Here is an 18,627-nt window from a genome sequence, read left to right as displayed (position 1 = left end):
TTCCAAATGTATTTGCATCAGCTTCCTCCTCCGTATCACAACCTGTAAGTGTTATTAATAATTTTTGCTTTTATGTTTTATGTAGCATGCTTAATAATTATTTTGTTTGTTGTGTAAGCACCATTTAGCTACTAGGTCTTCAATGGCAATTGTATTGAGATATGTGAAGTGTTTGTCGTTGTTTTCGGAGTTGTCTAAAGAATAGAGTAATACCTCGTAGACGTAACTGCATTTTTTTGTGTGTAAAAACGTTATGTTTATGCATCGGGCTAACGCAAACAAAGACTGATTGTGCTTTTACAATATGAACTCTGGGCTATGCTCGCTAACATAACATTAAATTCTTTATCTTATTTTTCGTTTTTTTACTACAAATTATAAAGCAGTAGACTATAATCATTATTATAACACAATTTAATTGATAAAAGCATCATTGTACTCCGTGTTAAAAATAAGTATTATCTCTGTAAACACTGCTGGGTCATCTGACCAATCACAGATTAGCGTCGCGCAGAGGAGGGGTTTGGAAAAACGAGTCGTTGAACGAATCATTTGGGAGTCGGTGAGCAAATCAGGTAAAAATAAATGCATATTATACGACAACAAAAGTGTTTTTTGTCATTGCATGCATGTAAAACTGTTGTTGGGGACTCCCACAACAACATTAGGAACATTTTAAATGTCATAATAGGTGCCCTTTAAAACATTTTTTTTATTACCAATCACATATTTAAATGTTTTATCCTGTGAAAAAAGTTATTCATGCCTTAAAATAGCTTGAATGCAAGTTCACCATTGCCTCATTTAGTATGTATGCGGATCCGTGAATGTGCAAATTATAAATTAGCCCTGCCTCCACTCAGATTCACTCGGTCAACTGTAGTAAATGCTGCACAATGGCAAGTGGAAATACTGGTTTAATTCAGCCATATATGTTTGGACCAGAAACTGATTCAGAAGAAGTGGAAGAGTGAATTATACAGGCTTGTATACAGTTTGGTGTAAAATGGTATACAAGTCGGGGTATCAGAATCGTATACAAGTCGGGGTATCAGAATCGTATACAAGTCGGGGTATCAGAATCGTATACAAGTCGGGGTATCAGAATCGTATACAAGTCGGGGTATCAGAATCGTATACAAGTCGGGGTATCAGAATCGTATACAAGTTGGTATATCAGAATGGCAATGTGTGCAGTTTTGTGTAGCTCTCTCAACGTTGGACACATAACGGTAATTAATATGATTAGCCTTTTGCTAGTCTACATTATCAAACAGCTAATAATGTGTTGCTTATTTTACACAAACCATGTTTCCGTTCACCACCTCAGAGTCAGACAGCTGCCTTCTAAAAATCAGTATCTTAGAAACGCTTTGAACATGAAAGAAATAAAGGCATTTAGTTTATCATAACATTGCAATACATCATATACATACTTCACCTGCTATATTGCTAAATGTATATGATTTATATGATATGCTAAAGCCCGCCTGTACGTTTACCGATTGGTTACAAGCCAAGGTAGTTTGTGACTAAAGAAACACCAGCGAATTCAAACCTCGTTTTTAAAATTGTCTTCACTGCAGTTTTAAGGAAAAAATACTCCGCAATGGTGTTGACTTATGAATATGCACATGGTTCGTCATAAAGCATATTAAAAACACCACATAGACATAGATAGGACCTAAACAACATTAAAAACTTGATTTTCACAACAATATCTTTAAGGAACCTTAACGTCCGTCGTCCATATAAAACTGCATCAATGTTGCTTCCATTTATATAGCCAACACAAATCAAGTGACTTGTAGAGATTGATTCTTAGACTAAAGGTGGGAAAAATTATGGACTATTAGCCCTCTGTAGCACACTAGTCTTTATAAGACAGGAGAGAAGGAAATAAGGACAGTGCTTGAGATCCATTAGTCAAATCCCTGATGGAATTCCCCATCTCCACCCAACACAAACATGCACAGAAGCTAATGAACTTAAATATAATCACTTCTGTGCAGCGGCAGAGTGCTGCAGCTGTGTCCGGTGTGCCGTCCCGGATACTGAGGGAACATTAGACCATCACAGAGCATGTGGGCTGCTGTGTGTGCATCACTCTGGTTCAGCTGAGCTATTTCAGGAGACCTTTGAGATATTTCAAACACACTCCCACTCTCGCACCCACACTCCTAAACAGCGTCACAGAGGAGGGGGGAGGTGGAGAAAAAAAAAACAAGGTTAAAGGTCAATGAGGTATCATTTGCTGATTGATTCATTTGAGATGCACATTACTACCAGGTGTTGAACAGTGATCGGTCTCAGCTGACCACTTGTAATCGGGTAAAATACACACCTGCTGGTTAACACACACTAAAACGTCTGTATTCTGCACTGTACATATGCTCAAATGTAAACACGGGCGTGTTTGTGCGCAGGTAAGAGAGAGAAAGGGTGGGGCGTTTTTGAGGAGAAAAGACATTCGACATAATTTACAGATGAATTTGAGTGCTTAGAGCTGGGGAATCTGATGAGCTCTTCTTACAAATATTTTCTATGATGTAAAACATCACAGGAGCAGGTCTGAGCAAATCCAAGCACATCGGCAATCCCAGACACAGTGCAGTACTTGGGATATCAACTCTTGCTGTGTAGGCACCTCTTTGTTGCTTAACTGCTGTAAGCTCTTCCATCCAAATAATGGTCAACTGACATGGGTTTTTTAAAAGCCAATGCCTAGGGCTATAACAAAGCTGGCCAATGAACTATATAATAATGGAATTTAATGACTGCAAATATATGCAAAATTGCATCATGCCAATGAACATCTATTTAAGACTAAATGTATTCAAAAAATAAAAAAAGTTCTTTCTGACACTAAAGAAAGATGGCAAATGTTCATCTGGGACACAGCAGGCCACACAGATAATAACTTCAAATCTGTGACAACATCAACTAGACATGTTGAAACATCTTTTCTTTTCTTAAATCTACAGGCACTACTTACTTTAAGATGTATTATTCAGATCCATCTCGGGTGATACGATTTCTGTTTACACCAACCACTCAAATGGACAGAAAGATGAATGTGCTGTCACATTAGTGAAGTTTTGACGAAATTTCACGGACAAAAATGTCAATAGTGTAGTAATGTGTGAAGCACAGCTCACACAAAAGAAACTTTCAAACCAAGCAGCTATCTGGTGGTCACCACCACAGTGAATTTGTGTGAACAACCTGAACACAGTGTGAAATCTGTATGGGGAAATCACACAAAATTCATAATCACTTGCATTCCAATTTAAAATGACTGGATATTGCCTTAAATTAACTGAACAATGGTAAATAAAAATGGCACAAATATTTTTTTAGCACACTTGTGATCAGATGGCCCAAGTTAGATCATGTTAAAACACAAAGTACATATTTTGTAAAATGTCTGTTTTTTTGTGTGTTTTTTTCATACATTGAAAGTCAGTGGGGTCCAAAACAACTTGGGCACCATTGACTTTCTTTGTATAGACAAAAACTGTTTTTCAAAATATCTTTTTACACATAAAACCAGGTGTAAACAGTCATGGAGGAAGCACTCTCGATTTGAGTCCTTTGGTACCGTGTGAAGATCAGTCCTCAGGGCGAACTGGGACAGCTGGACTGGTTCAGTGTGTGTTTGTGTGTGTGTGGGAGGAGCTGCTGTAATCTTCTTGTGTTCACACTTTAACACCTCTTCCTCAAGCTGTATGTCTGTCAGCAAGCTTTCCCACTCCCTGACAGCACAAAACTAAAGAGACACTCAGCTGTGCACCAGATTTGGTCATCCTTCCTAAATACCTCATTATATGTCACAGTTCGCAGGAACACAGATAATTAATTTAAGAGTCAAGTATTTTTTTTCACGATTGTGTATATTATTCAACTATAAAAATGTCAATTTTCAAGATAAACAGCTGGTTGTTAATGTCAGTGACAGTGCTGGGATAAGAATTTGTTTACAGGCTGTCAAAAGCTAATCCACTGACGACATTTAATGACCATACCATTTGGTAAATCTGGTAAAATGAACAACAAATTTCACTTCCTTTAAATTTGAGGAGAAGTGTCAACTCAAAGCCTAATTGTCACAGAGAAAGAAGAACAATGATGTCATGTAAAGTACCAAACTGTCCAATAATGTCCCTGTAAAACTAAAACTGTATTGAGAACTGACATTTTGCAACAGAATGAAGACGAATGAAGAAGACAAAACGGTGTCAGTATCTATAAGTACACTTGAGCAAGAAAGAAAGAGAGAAAAAGAGATGGAACAAGAGGAGTGAACCGCAGTATTTAATTTAAACCTCAAACTAGTCATTTAGCCTCTCCATAATCCCTGGGTCTGGTGCTAAGTCTGGTAATTACTCTTATTGGACACCGATAACCATCACAAGCGTTTCACTGCATGCTTTCTCCAAGTGGAAAAGCAATCAGTAGACTGGCAAAACCAGAAGCAGGACCTGCTCATAAAGAAAAGTGGAGAGGGAGGGCAGGAATTACAGCACACCGGTATTCGTCGTTTGATCATTGGGCAAACTGTCTTCTAAGTTTCTCTTGAGCGAGAACTGCCCCTGCCTTCACTCTCATGAACACACACCCATCCTGTTTCAGCTGACAAAGTTCACATGTACTGTTGTATAACCAAGAATAACAGCTCATCATAAAACAACCTTTGCCCTTCTAAGGTGAGAGACAAGTGAAATAGCATAGCAGGTCATGAAACACAAGAGATAGACAGAGATAAGCTATGATAGAAACAGACAAAGAACAACACAAGAGTGTCGGCCGGCATTTGGCAGAAAGAGAATACATCCGTCTCTAGAACGCAGTCCAGATTTCCAGTGGCTCTCAGCTGTTTTTTTTTTCCAGATGTTAAAAGTGGTATCATATTTTCTTTGACCTTATGTAGTTTTTATTTATGTTTTTTAAGGATGAGGGCATCTCACACAACCTGTCAAATCTGCATAAATTGCATAGCATCTACAAAGTGACAGATGAAACTGCACTAAAATACTGATGTAATATTTGACACACACTACAGTTCAAAACTTTAGGGTCAGTAATTCAGTAAGGTCAGTTTTTTCTTTATAATTAATACCTGCATTCAGCAAGGACGCAATTGATCAAAAGTGACAGTTAGAGGCACAATTGTGTCCTTTAAATGTATTTTTGGATTAACAATGTTGTATATTTTGCTGACTTATGCAAAATATTTTGCTAAATGTTTCCAATAATGTTTAAATCCAGAGAAATCAGCCATTTTAACCAGTAAAACTGCCCGTGTCATTGCGTTGCCTGTCAATGACGTCTTATATCCGCATTATCTTCGATTGCCGGTTTAACTTCTGTGGAAACCAAACACGCTTTAATATATTATGCGTTTTATTAGGCTGGTGAGCAAAGTTTAGACACCCTTATTGACAGAAATCTAATCATTGTTATAAACTAGCTCAACACGGTTAGTCTTATTGATTGAATCTTTTGTTTTAATGATTTACCATAAGTAATATGTTCGTACTAGGGTTGCACGGATTTGGAAAGAATTAATCATTCTAGAATGATTGACGTGAATTTGTAGGGGAGTGAATCTGCATAGAAAATAATAAACAAATTCCTAGCATTAGATAAATACAATAGAACAAAGATACAAATCAAATATACAGTGCTTTATGTTTTTTCAGTCAAGTCTAACAGTATTCATGTACGGTAATTGAACAATCAAATGTAAAATAACACTGCATAGTGTAACACTGCAATTCATCTTTGTTAAAGATAAAGAATAAAGATACAAAAGTGATGTTCTCTTTGTATTTTGATTAACATTAAAACAGACAGCAGCGGGTATATTAAGCTGCTGTCACTTTAAGAGCTAAATGCATGGATCCAATATAATGATGATACATCTGTTTTCTTTCTCAGTTGTTTAGGTTCACGTAAGCCATATGTGACTATTTACAAAGACACTCGCTGAGACAGGTATTTTAACATTATTTTGCGTGTATGTGTCTATTTAAGCACAAATAGAAGAAGAGATCGGAAAACAGGCGTTCTCTTTTGCATCTTCTTGAGCTCTAATGACTTTAAATTGCTTGAATGTTTAAACTGAAGGGATCTAAAAACACATGCAAATGATAACCTTTCACTCTATGATGGTTAAACTTTGCAGTTAATCCAAAAATCATGTGCATTTCGAACCGTGATGCATGGTCCATATGAATCACAGATCAACTCGGATCCTTCACATCGCACATGTGACTTTTCGCAAATGCGCACATGATAACAATACGAAAACAATTTATCATGCAGCCCTAGTTTGTGCCATGCCTCAGAGACAACACTATTTTGTCAAGCAGCTAAAACAGCATAATCAGAAGAGCTTTATTTGTAGCAACAGTAATAAAGCATTTTCTCCAATATACCATATATTTAAAAATAATTGCATGCCATTTAGCAACACAAGTCATCTTTTGTCAACAAGTCAACACAATCTCAGCTTTTATTAATATATATTGTAATATTGATCTAGCTTACTGCAGTGTGCAACAAGTGTATCATACCAGCCACAGAACTAACGCACAGAGAGTAATGTTAACATAGCTTTCAACACTGAAATATATTGTAGTATGATTGCTTTGACCAAGTTAAAAAGCGCTGTGTTAACCAACAATTTTAATTCATCAAATAAAGTCACGTGTATAATTAATTCGGCACTTGTGGCCATTTCATTAGAATGAAATAAAATAATGTGAATATAAGTGATCAAACGTAACTGTAACAAAGTTTAAGTTCAGGGAAGAAGGGGGCGGACATTAACCGTAACTTTAATCGTAAAGTAAACAACAAGACGAAAGGAGTGGCAGCAGCCGACTGCAGCATTCAGGCATAATAAAAACAGTTATTACAGGAGTTATCTGCCCCGCCCTGCTTCATACCACAGTAACGTTAATAAAACTTTAATACATTAGCTCACCCATGAACAATTTCTGCTCAATCCCATTGGATTGCTTTCCATCAGCTGTGGAGGTGAAGACAACAACTCCAATGATTTCACGCTCATTCATGGCGTCATCAAGCTATGCCTTTGTTTTTGAATAAATGACTTCTAGCAGCAAAACTTACATATTGTGCCTTTAAGATGTTTACATTACAAAAATATTCTATTTAAAATAAATGCAGTTCTAGTTCTACTTTCTTCTCATCAAAGAAAAAAATGCATCCGTTTCTAGAAAACTATTAGAAGCAGTGGATATTAAATGTATAATAAAAACCCCAGCCCTGAGGACCACTGCTCAAGAAACTGTACATAAGTGAAACTAGGTAGCACAATCTTAAATTCAAACAACATTAAACTACTTTCAACTGCATTTTTAAAAAATTTAACTCCAGACAATACAGAATCTCTCGCCTTGGCAATCCCTTTGACTTCCATTCAGAAACCAACACCTAATTTGTCTCTCTTCTCTAGTCATTTACTGAACACATCTCAAACTGCAGATCAAAGCAACTCACAGGAAAGTGCAAATATTTGATCTTGACTCCATAAAATTCCAGGGTATTCAAGATAGTCTAAGTCTAAAGCTAAAAGAAGTCTTGTAAATGTTAAGTGCCGGTAACTGTAGCGGTATTTAGTTGAATGAGCTAGTTTATGTTCATACTAAACACAAATAGACAAGTGTTCTGGAGTCACTATGACAGGCGCTGCTTCTCAGGCCTTACTGGAAATCCGTCAGTGCTCTGCATTTGAGTCTGGGACAGGTCATGGCAGGTCCTCTCTGTACTCATCTTCCCTCTATCTGCTTTATGGGCCCCACCTGCCTAATGTAATGGAGCTTGTATGGGGGTTGCAGTTCTCTCTGTGCTTAGTGTTTAATTTTTCGGTCATCCCCCCTCCCCGCCATCACCACTGCAGCTTACCTGACAAATGCATACTTGTGTGTTAGCAGTGTTTTGGTCATAAACAAATCAGTGTTTTTTAATTAAACGCTTTTTCACAAACGAACTCATTTTTTTCATTCACTTTAGTCTCTCTCTCGACTGCTTTCTTGCCTTTAAAGATGAACTATAGTGCATAGTACAGTAGTTGAATGAACATCATTGGTTGGATCTATTGAACAAAGACATTCCCCATCACTGCAAGAGTTATTAGTTGTGTCCCAAATTATTTACTATGTACTTTAGTGTCTAGTTAAGAGTGTGAAGTGTTCATGCAAAAATGTAGGTGCAAAGAAAAATGTATTCATTCAAACTATGTATGTAGTCTCACATAGTCAGATCTACAGTATAGTCTATAGTTATTTGATGCTATAAAACCGAGAGTGTGATGTCATGATTGACAGCTTCTCTGAGCAAAGTAGTCACTGAGGCACCACTGATTTTTGGGAGAAAATTGGAGCTTTAAATTTAATTTCTACATGTGGGCGGGGCCTTGATACCGCGGCTCCACTTCACAGTTCACTACTGCGCAGACTCAGGTCCCGAATCAGCGCCATATTGGGGCATTGGCGGAGTGAAGGTGTATCGCCCATATTTATTTTTTTTACAGTCTATGATTCTACCTATAGGCCTAGCCCCTTTAATATCTGGGTATTTGAAGTGCACGTTTTCTTGCAATGTTGCAATTTCAGAGTATACACTCACACTATTTACTACAAAATGGCATAGAATAGTGTAGAAGTATGAAAAGAGAGACAAACCTGGGAAATGTTTGTTTCGTGAACAATCAAATTAACTAGAACGTTTTTTTTTTACATTTAAAATCTAATGACTCCCATTGCATGATGGGATAGTGAAGTAATTGCCACATATTTAAGTATTAAAGTATGATTTTGCTGCGGTTTCATAAATACGGTGTATTCAGCCATTTTGCTTATTATCTGGCATACTTTTTGCGTACTACAGAATGTACAGGGGCTCAGTTCTCGCCACCTACTGGCATAACGATGTAACCTGCAAAAAGAGTCTCTCAACATATCAGAACAAACCTTTTTGGTGTAGGCCCTATTCAAAGCCTCGAATCACTGAGATTAATAATGTATGTGTCTATAATCTCAGACATGTACACAGTCAACACACCAATATGCACAGACTGCCAAAACACAAGAGCTAGCCTCAATCTTCCTGACCTCTACCAAAGTCCCTTTAGGTATATAATAAAGTCTTTGCCTCTACTCGAGTCAAAAATAAACACAGATATTTAGGCCAAGGCAAAAACAGGACTTTCCACTTCTAATATCATATGAGCCATGTAGGGTTAAGTTTCTGCTTAATGACATCAAAAGCGTTTAATTGGGTCTGTCATCGTGTGTGAACGCACCTCGCATCTCTAATAACGGCTGTCAACATTAATAGCAACAGCTTGAAATACATTTTATATTCGTGTACGTGCCGACAGTAGGCTAGTGCAGGTCGAGACACACACTGCGTCAAAAAAGCTACACGCTACGATACAGAAATTCAAATTTAAGACGGTATATCTGACAAGCGACCATGAGCTCACAGTCCCACTCCGGACTTGCTTGCATTCTGTGCACTACAAATGTACGGGGGGACGCGTTCAAGGTTAACCACAGGGAAACTGTAGGAATAAAATCAAATTATTTAAACTCTAACCGACCCAAGTTCTCAAACTCTGCGGTATTGTTCCTTGAGAAAGCGACTTTTCCTGTTTGGAAACAATATTCTAGAATACGTCGGGTGTAACGTTGCGTGGCGAGGAATTTAAATCGATTTGACATTTCAATGCTCGCCCGCGACAAACTAAGTGCAAATAGAGCGTAAATGTTGTAAATGTAAACTTTATTTCGCTACAAAGTGCGATGCTGCTGACGTAGAACATCACAATCATACTGAGGGGATCTCTGTTTCAGCCTCCTAAAATCAGAACATACTCCATTAACGTTTCAGTTGTCGCTCAACTACTAAACATCCGTCGTTTGGAAAGTCCCGGTTAAGTTTACAACCGCATCGCTACGAGGCTGTTTCCTACATTAGCCACAAAGTAACGTTAGCTCGACTAAAATCACCGCAGTCCGGGTATCGAGCTCCTCCGCTGCAGCGAACAGGAGGGGGAGGAGGGTGGCAAAGTTGCCGCAGTTTGGAGTTGTGTCTGGGGGCAAGCTTCGACCATTCAGCTCCCCTTCCACTAAACTAGCTTAATAGCCCCGCTTCGGATTTCTCTTACCTTGAGCACCAGGAGAAGAGTAGTGAGAATTTTTCGGAGGTAGCTCTCTGGAAGGGCAAACTACTCAGTCGCGTTTGACTTTTTGAGGATGAATAGATCAGCTCTCAGCAGGGTCCTCGCTAGTTCCTTCACTCACCCCCTCCCTTGCGCCGCAAGATCAAACCATCACATTCCTTCGACATCCAAACAATGAAAAAGGTGGGTTTTCCTTTGCCAAGAAAGACCCACCCCTAGAACGACTACGCCGCCTGTGACCGCAGAAAGAACGCCCTGCCCGGGTAATACGGTTCCGCCTTCCCCGAGCGAAGAGTGGATCAGTCGAGAGCTCTAGAGGAAGCTTGAGGAATAACGGAAACCCAGTTCACAAGCTGGATTTTATTTTTTTAGCACTGATCAATACAGGTGTTTAAACTAATTTTTTTATATGTGGTTTTCAACCACAACAAAATTACAATGGATAATTCAAAAACGTAAATAAAAAACAACATGACAACAGCAATATGTGACGTCACTGCAAAGGTGAGCACTGCAGTGTCCATTCCACTGTCAGGCAATGTTGCAGCAAAAAAAAAAAAAAAAAATCCTTTTAAGCAATTCCTTGTAGCATGCAAATAGTTCGTGCTTCTAAATGTTTCTAAAGGCTATTTCATATACATTTTAATGATATTTAATACATTTGAAATTGTAATTGTAATATTTGCACCATACCAGAAAAAAAACTATATTAACATTACCCCCCACAAGTAGTAGCCTATAAAAAATATAATAATAATATATTTTACCCTTGACTGTAGCCTATTGTTTTATTCAAAGTCATATCTTGATTATTATTGGTTTTGTGTAAAAACAAACTATTTTTGTTTTTTATGTGTATTGTGCTTGCAAAGCAAAGAAATGTATCTGTTACCCAAAGGCAAAAGTGCAGTAACTAGAGGGCCAAATTAAACATATTTCATAACCCTTTAAACACTTAATAGTGGTCAGAAATAGTAATAGCAAATTACTATAGCAAAAAAAAAAAAAAGAAAAAAAAAACTAATAGCAAAAAAAAAAAAAAAGTCCAGTAGAAAGCTGACTTTGCTAGGGTTTCCAAAGTGGGATCTGAACCAGCATTTGATTGCTGGTGTACAGCCTCAACCCGCAAGCACCCATATATTTTTAGCAACTATGCTGTTTCACCAAACTTTGATTGCATTCTTTTTACTCTTCATTAGAGTCATTTCAAAGCAATGCATAGTGGTTTCTCATTAGAAAACCAACTCTCCCGCTCCACTTTTTTGATGTTGAGAAGAGAGAAGGCGTGACTGTTATTTTCAAAAGAGAATTTAGGACAAACATTTATGTCCACTCCAAATGCACACAATCCTGTTTTTGGTCCAAAAAGAAAGGAAAGTATTTTTATTTCTGACAGCAACAAGTATTAGTGCGGGGGCCAAGTTTTATTCTTGTGCTGCAATTTACTATTTAAGCACTCATTGAACTCAGTGAACCAGGCATACGTTTCTTATTATTACAAGATGAAAAGTGTATGAAAAAGTCAGATCTGCCCACCATGGTAAGACAAACACTGCGGTCATGTATTGAGGTCCATGTGTAGGGACTGAAAACTATAATGAATAGTTTTGTTGCTTTCACGTATTAAAATAAGATAAGAGCCATCAATGAACCATACTCACTTTATCACAGTCCAAGCTTCATATATGCTCTGTTGGGGATGGATGGCAGTTAAAATTACTCTTTCTCCAGTGGCAGTGATCCTAAATAAGCACATGGCAGAAATAAAATGCTATAAACAGCCTACTGGCCTCAGAGTGGCTGAGGTGTAACCAACCAATAGTTACACCTGCCATAGTCAAGGATAATTTTAACCATATGTTTTTGACTTGCCTGTTTTAGGAATCTTATGCTGTATTATATTATCCTATTTATCTATTTGCCATATAACAGTATTTTTGTATCATTTAACTGTACCTATTTCAAATTTACACTGTACCGGATTATATACATTTAACTGTCTCATACTACACGTTGCAAACATCAAACATTAGGTTAAGAGGGTTACTTTGCATAGGACATGAGTCAAAATCTGGAAATTAAATGTAACAAATCATGTAAAAATGTATCATCTTTTATTGAAAAATGAAACAACTTTTGATCAAACTTCGATTTTTGCCTTAATCATTTAGTTTAAACAACTGAGAAGATATTTATACATTTTATAAAAATCACCTGTCAAGTTTATAATATACATGACATCAGCATATAAGAGTCAAATTGAAAGACCACAGGGACTCATCTCAAGATCACTCATTTAACAAGGCTATTGCCAAAATTCTAAAATAAAAGATCAGCCATGAAAAGAAAACTATTGACAATATTCAAATCAGGAATATCAGAATCAGAATGCATAGTTGCATAAAAAATGTCCGTCAAAACCAACGCGTTGAACAATGTTCTTCACGGCCAAGTCTTTCATTTAGATTGGCGTTTATTGTCTAGCATGCAGTGTGAAGTATTACACTCAGTTCCCTGATCATTCGATTCAATTTCAGTATGTGAAGAACAAATGTATACTTGCGTCACGTGCGTTAAGTATAATGCACGTTATCGTCTCTGACATGCGTTGAAGCCGCTCATTTTCTCCCTCTTCTCGGAGAGCATTGATGCATTCAAAACATCTAGTAGTTTGAGTTTTTCCGGAAACATGTACTCGCTAGACCTCTGCTTCTCGTAAATACTACCGTGTGCATGTTATTTTTTGACAGACATTATTGTTGTGAAAACTGCCATTTTGCTATACTTAACGAATGCATTGGTGTAACATTATGAAACTCAGTATGTGCCATCAGCACCATGCCCTGAAGGTACTCAAAAGCCATTTTGCCGAAATTCATCTTTAAATGTCTTTATTTGCTACTTGCTGCAGTTGGTCTGACACTCCCAGCCATGTTGGAATGTCTTATCCTCTTCTTGTGCTTGGCCCCGGTGATTGCTGCTTGCAGCTATATTTTTCATTATACTTATTTCATTATACGTATTTTACAGATTGAAGTTTATTTTGTGGCTTTAAAAATTACCTGTTTCTCAAAGACTGACATATTTGGCTTGTCAAAAATGTTACATTTAACGGTCGCAAATTAGTTGACTTTTGCCTGTCTCTTATTAGTTGACTTTTACCTGTCTCTTATAATAAAAATATTTTATTTAAACCCGTTAAAATGAAGATCCTGTTGCAAATAATAGTTACATTTGTATTTTTTTAACTGATTAAAAATCCGTTATATAACATTCAGTGATGACTTTTTGGAATTTTTGGAAAGAAAGTTTTGGATTAAGTTTGAAATGAATAACTAGCAAAATATCCAGCTATCATGATAATATAGAAATATATTTACCCATTATTTATCTGCATATCTGAACACCTGTAGTTATGAGTTTGAATGGCAAGGGATAAAGCACAAGTGGCTTTCAGATCTCTCTCACTCCTACACAAGCTGTCATTGGTTAAATCAAAACAAAGTCCTTCACTCTTCAATTATTTTTGAATAAGGCCACTGCATGTCACAGCAGGAGAGACTAGGTGGGAAAAAATCCCAAGTTCGCACTGTTTGCTGAACAGTGTGCTAAATATGTGGGAAAATGTGTTCTTACATAATACCACTAGGGTGAAGGTGATTTCACCAAGTACAACATGTTCCTGGATCAACAAAATGTTGATCCAGGAACATATTGTAACCTTAACCCATTCCAATCAACCAATCAGATTTGAGGGACAAGTTTACAGTTTACAAGTTTAGGCTTAACAAGGGTTAGGGGCCTATGCACCATTCTTATTCAACTATCATTTCTCTCTGATTTTAGGGGTAAGTTATGCTAAAATATGTAAGTTATGGGTAAGTTAAGTTGTTAAATCATTAAAAGAACAGCCTCAAACGTGTGAAATGCATGCTTTAAAACAGCATGGCATGATGGGACATGCCCAGGTATCATATCAGTGTGTCACAACACAAGAGAGAGGTCTTGAGTGCTGGCATATTTTTCACTCTCTCCCACATTCAAATGTCAACTTGCAACTTTATTGAGTGAAATAGAAGCTGTTTTATCTTAAGTGCTGAGCTGTGAATCATCCTTAATGTACCTGGACACTCAAAGGAGCCTCTAGGCGTATTGAAACTCTCAGTCAAACAATATCTAGTCAGAACTAAGACGCCTCGCCGTCATATCTCTCTCACTATTGTTTACGGCACAGTCCTGAGACGTAAGCAAACTGTGTTGTTATGTCATGTCATCGCAAGGGGTGTTTGTGAGCAGTAAAAGGTGCTCACCAGAATGTGCTTCAGCTTTTTCTGGAATGTGGCTCTGTCTATCTCCATAATATCGCATGATTCCTTTGGGCTACAGGCCAACATTCCCCAAAGAGCACCTGGGTGAAGTTGCTCCATCGCTTATTCCATCTGCAGGACCTGCCCTCTGTAAGAAATGATTGAAGTTTTAAAAATTGCAATAAAATTGATGGTGTGTTACCCAGACAGAGTGCATTTTAAACATATTCACTTATTAGTGGTTTCTCTGTGGAAATAATTGTATTACCAATAACATAATTGTGAGTCGATACAGTTAAATAAACAAGAAGCTAGTTCTGAGTACATAAACTTACTGAATCAACATTGAACTGTTACTGACTTGAGTGGAGAGTAGAGCTGCGCAAAGCTAAATTGTACTTGTTTTATAATTGATGAACTTCGCTACGCTGACAAAGTTATTGAACTGAATTTAAAACAACATTGAACTCATTTGAGCTGAATAATGATGCTATTATTTTTTTGTAGAGCTTGTTTACTGAAATTGAATTTGTTTCATACTTGATGAGTTTTACAACATTTACACAGTTTTTTCCTGTTTATTAATGTGAAGTTGCTTTAAAACAATCTGTATTATAAAGTGCTATATAAATAAATGAGAGTTAATCTGTTGTCAGGGTGTTTCATTTGGTTCATCTATTTCACCTGTCCTTTATTAATGATCTCGTTAGCTCCTTTGTTTGCCCTTAAGCCCTCAGTTCCTGTCAGTTCGTTGTCCAGGTTGTTTAACATCAATGTGTATGTGGTTGTGTTTCCTCCGAGTTATAGGCCTATCTCCTGTTTATTGTTTTGATTCTTGGATTAAAGATATATTTTGAGTAGGCTATCTCCTGAATCGTGTGTCAGCCACCCACCGTGACAGCTGTACACTATTATAGAGTGCTACATAAATGAGTTTTCTTGAATTGATATTTTAGTCTGACTTTGCCAGTTACTTCCGCGATCAAAAATAGTTCCAAACGAAGTCACAGCAAAATACATTTTATACGTAGGCCTATCCGTCTCCGAACAACACGCATCAGTTGTGGTTTAGTTCCAGAATGAGTCTGTATTTTTGACAGATACAGACAGGACTGTAGGACAGATAGACGGACGGACGGACGCCGACGGATGGATGGATGGTTGGTTTGCTTCCAGCAGCATGTTTCTCATCTCTGTTGCAGGCACTATCATAACAAACAGTAGTTTGGAGACTATCATTAACCTTAATCCTAGGATTTAGCTTGTGGCTCCATCGGGGCTAGGACTTTTGTGTGCATGTTGTTAAAGTTAATATCTATTAAAAAATAAAGTAGCATTGCATGAGGAAACTTACGTCAACTGTAAAAACAAGTAGGCCTATGTTTATTTGTGTAAAATCTCTCTCTCTCTCTCTCTCTCTCTCTCTCTCTCTCTCTCTCTCTCTCTCTCTCTCTCTCTCTCTCTCTCTCTTTTCAAATTTATGACCTTTGTCTTTTAACAGGAAAGGATCGTGGTATAATTTTGAGAATATTTGTTGCTGTTCTATTATTTTCCTTTCTTACTCTATCCTCTGCATAATGGGATCGTTCTTGACTGTCTCTGGCTGGTGTGAGCACTGTGAGAGAACATATAAGGAATTGTTGTAGCTTGCCTGCTCTTGTCTGATTTTGCATTGCCACAGCTAAACATTCTATGCTAATATTTCTGTGCTGTTGCTTGTTGTACTTGAATTGTAAATATGGATGTAATTCACATTAGGAAGCTGTATAGTATAGTTAGGCTACTTTTGTTGTAATATTTTATTTTTATGTTCACAGTTAGTTTGGTGATTTCCAAACTAGTTTGGTGAGTCTCATCCATATGGGGTCATAAGACTGTACAGAATGGGCTTTGTTTTGTTTTTTAAGATTGTTTTTGTTATATTTGTGGAATCAATAGAGAAGTACGGTAAATTAATAAGAGACAATATTCTTGATAATTTGGTGCCCCCATGTGGCCACTATAAAAGAGAGAGAGAGAGAGAGAGAGAGAGAGAGAGACCTTATTACAGTAGGTGGACAATGCATGATTGCATGCTTCTACTTTTTATTTTATACACTTTAACAGGCATTTCAACAATTTGTTAGAGCACATTTTGAGTTAATACATCATGTTAAAATGTTCTTAGGGTTTCTCATTTCGGTGCTGTATGTTTAGCACAATATCACTGCACTTTACAAGACTTTATTAATTAAATTATCAAATAAATTACACTTTCCCTTACAAAAAAGTGCAGTTATGTAATTTTAAGTATGTAATTTAACTTTTGAGCAACTTCAGGAATTACTCTTGTTGGAAGACTTTAAAAAAGGGTCGTTGTCCAAAAAGTCACTTTGCTGGCGGATGTAGCAGTTTTGTCTGAGTTTGTGCTGACGGACACCAAAATGTTTTCCGTTTAGATTGTCGAACTCTTGTTTCACTTCTGCTTTAGGTTCTGTGATGAAAGTTTTCTCACACTTGATTAAAAGTGGTGCTCACTCAAATTCCGGTCACAAATCTTTCACGCGTACCCATGACAGGCGTGTTTGTTTTTATTGCTTGGACCCTGTAAGCAGAAAAAAGTTTTGTACAGTCTCTGCCTAAGGGAAATGATGCTAAAGTGGCATCTTTTCAACCTTTTCTCCTGTTAGGTTTTATATCCTTGTCTGAGTCTGACTTAAGACCTGTCTCGATTGTAAGAGGTACAGGATCAGCTCAATCATTTATAGGGAAGTATACTGCCTATCTCCGCTAACTCCTATGCTATACTAGAACCAGGAAGTATGACCATATTAGCCCTGTTCTGTCAACACTGCATTGGCTGCCTATTAAACATCGTATAAATTTTAAAATATTGCTGATCACTTACAAAGCACTAAATGGTTTAGCTCCGCAGTACTTGAGCGAGCTCTTAACGCATTATAGTCCTTCACGTCTACTGCGATCTCAAAATTCCGGTCAGTTAATAATACCTAGAATATCAAAATCGACTGCTGGCGGTAGATCCTTTTCCTACTTAGCACCAAAACTTTGGAACAGTCTTCCTACCATTGTCCGGGATGCAGACACACTCTGTCAGTTCAAATCTAGACTAAAAACACATCTCTTCGGCCTAGCATACACATAACACATTATAGACTTATATAATTAGGCTGCATAGTTTAGAACAGCCGGGACCGGGAACACTTCCCGTAATCCTGATGTACTTGGTACATCATAAGAAGGATGGCGTCTACGCTAATATTAGTCTCTCTGTCTATCCCGAGGTTTACTGCTGTCCACCGGAACCAGGCCGTATCCAGATCTGATGAAGGACCAGCGCCAGGACACGACGACGACGCCGCTGACCTGAAGTGTCAACCAGTCTCTCCTCCTCTCCACTCCGACTTCAACCAACCGGAACTGGACAAATACTCTGATTCATTCTTAACTTCATACACTGTTCACTCATTGGCCAGAGGAGAACTGGCCCCCGACTGAGCCTGGGTTCTCCCAAGGTTTTTTTCTCCATTCTGTCACCTGATGGAGTTTTGGTTCCTTGCCGCTGTTGCCTTGCCTTCTGGCTTGCTTAGTTGGGGACATTTAATATTTAACAATATTATAGATCTGCCTTAAAGGTGGACGATGATGAAATAATTTTTTGTATTATTTTCATGTTATCACTGTGAAGCTGCTTTGATACAATCTGTATTGTAAAAAGCGCTATATAAATAAAGATGACTTGACTTGACTTGACTATGCTGGCACTGATGTGTTGGTATGCGGCATTGAGATGCATGGCTTGTGTTAATGTCCTCCTTCATTGTGGTTACATTTACATTTAATCATCAGACACTTTTATCCAAAGCGACTTGCAAATGTTAACTTGAAGTTTGACCTTGTTAAATTATTAATACGTACACAGTGGCCTTGTTGGTGTTGACCTTGTCTTGGGAAACAACCTCGTAGGTGGTGAAGTCTTTCCACCTTCTGTCATTGTACACAACATTAGTGTTGGTGAGCAGCCTGACATTATAGTCAGTGTCCTGAGTTTCCTCCTGGCATAATGATGCACTCACAGTCACAGGAACTTCGGGATGTTTTTGT

At 37.7% G+C, this 18,627-nt stretch overlaps 1 protein-coding gene across 2 annotated transcripts in view; it reads right to left on the bottom strand.

The window, feature by feature from the left end:
* luzp1 (leucine zipper protein 1) overlaps positions 1 to 15,410 on the bottom strand; it is a 55,180-nt gene extending 39,770 nt beyond the window's left edge. The window contains exons 1-2 of one of the 2 annotated variants that reach the window (XM_079632244.1): positions 14,859 to 15,410; positions 14,527 to 14,671 (exon numbers count right to left, since the gene is read on the bottom strand). The gene's annotated coding sequence lies outside the window, so the exon portion shown is untranslated. Of the gene's footprint in view, positions 1 to 10,201; positions 10,506 to 14,526; positions 14,672 to 14,858 lie in introns of those variants that run through there. The other variant, XM_079632243.1, reaches the window with a different exon arrangement.
* Between the last annotated feature and the right edge of the window lie 3,217 nt (positions 15,411 to 18,627).

The sequence above is a fragment of the Phoxinus phoxinus genome (assembly GCF_949152265.1).
Source record: "Phoxinus phoxinus genome assembly, chromosome: 13".
In the NCBI taxonomy this organism is placed as follows: domain Eukaryota; kingdom Metazoa; phylum Chordata; class Actinopteri; order Cypriniformes; family Leuciscidae; genus Phoxinus; species Phoxinus phoxinus.
The sequence above is the reverse complement of the archived record's forward strand: the minus strand, read 5'-3'. Positions and strand labels throughout refer to the sequence as shown.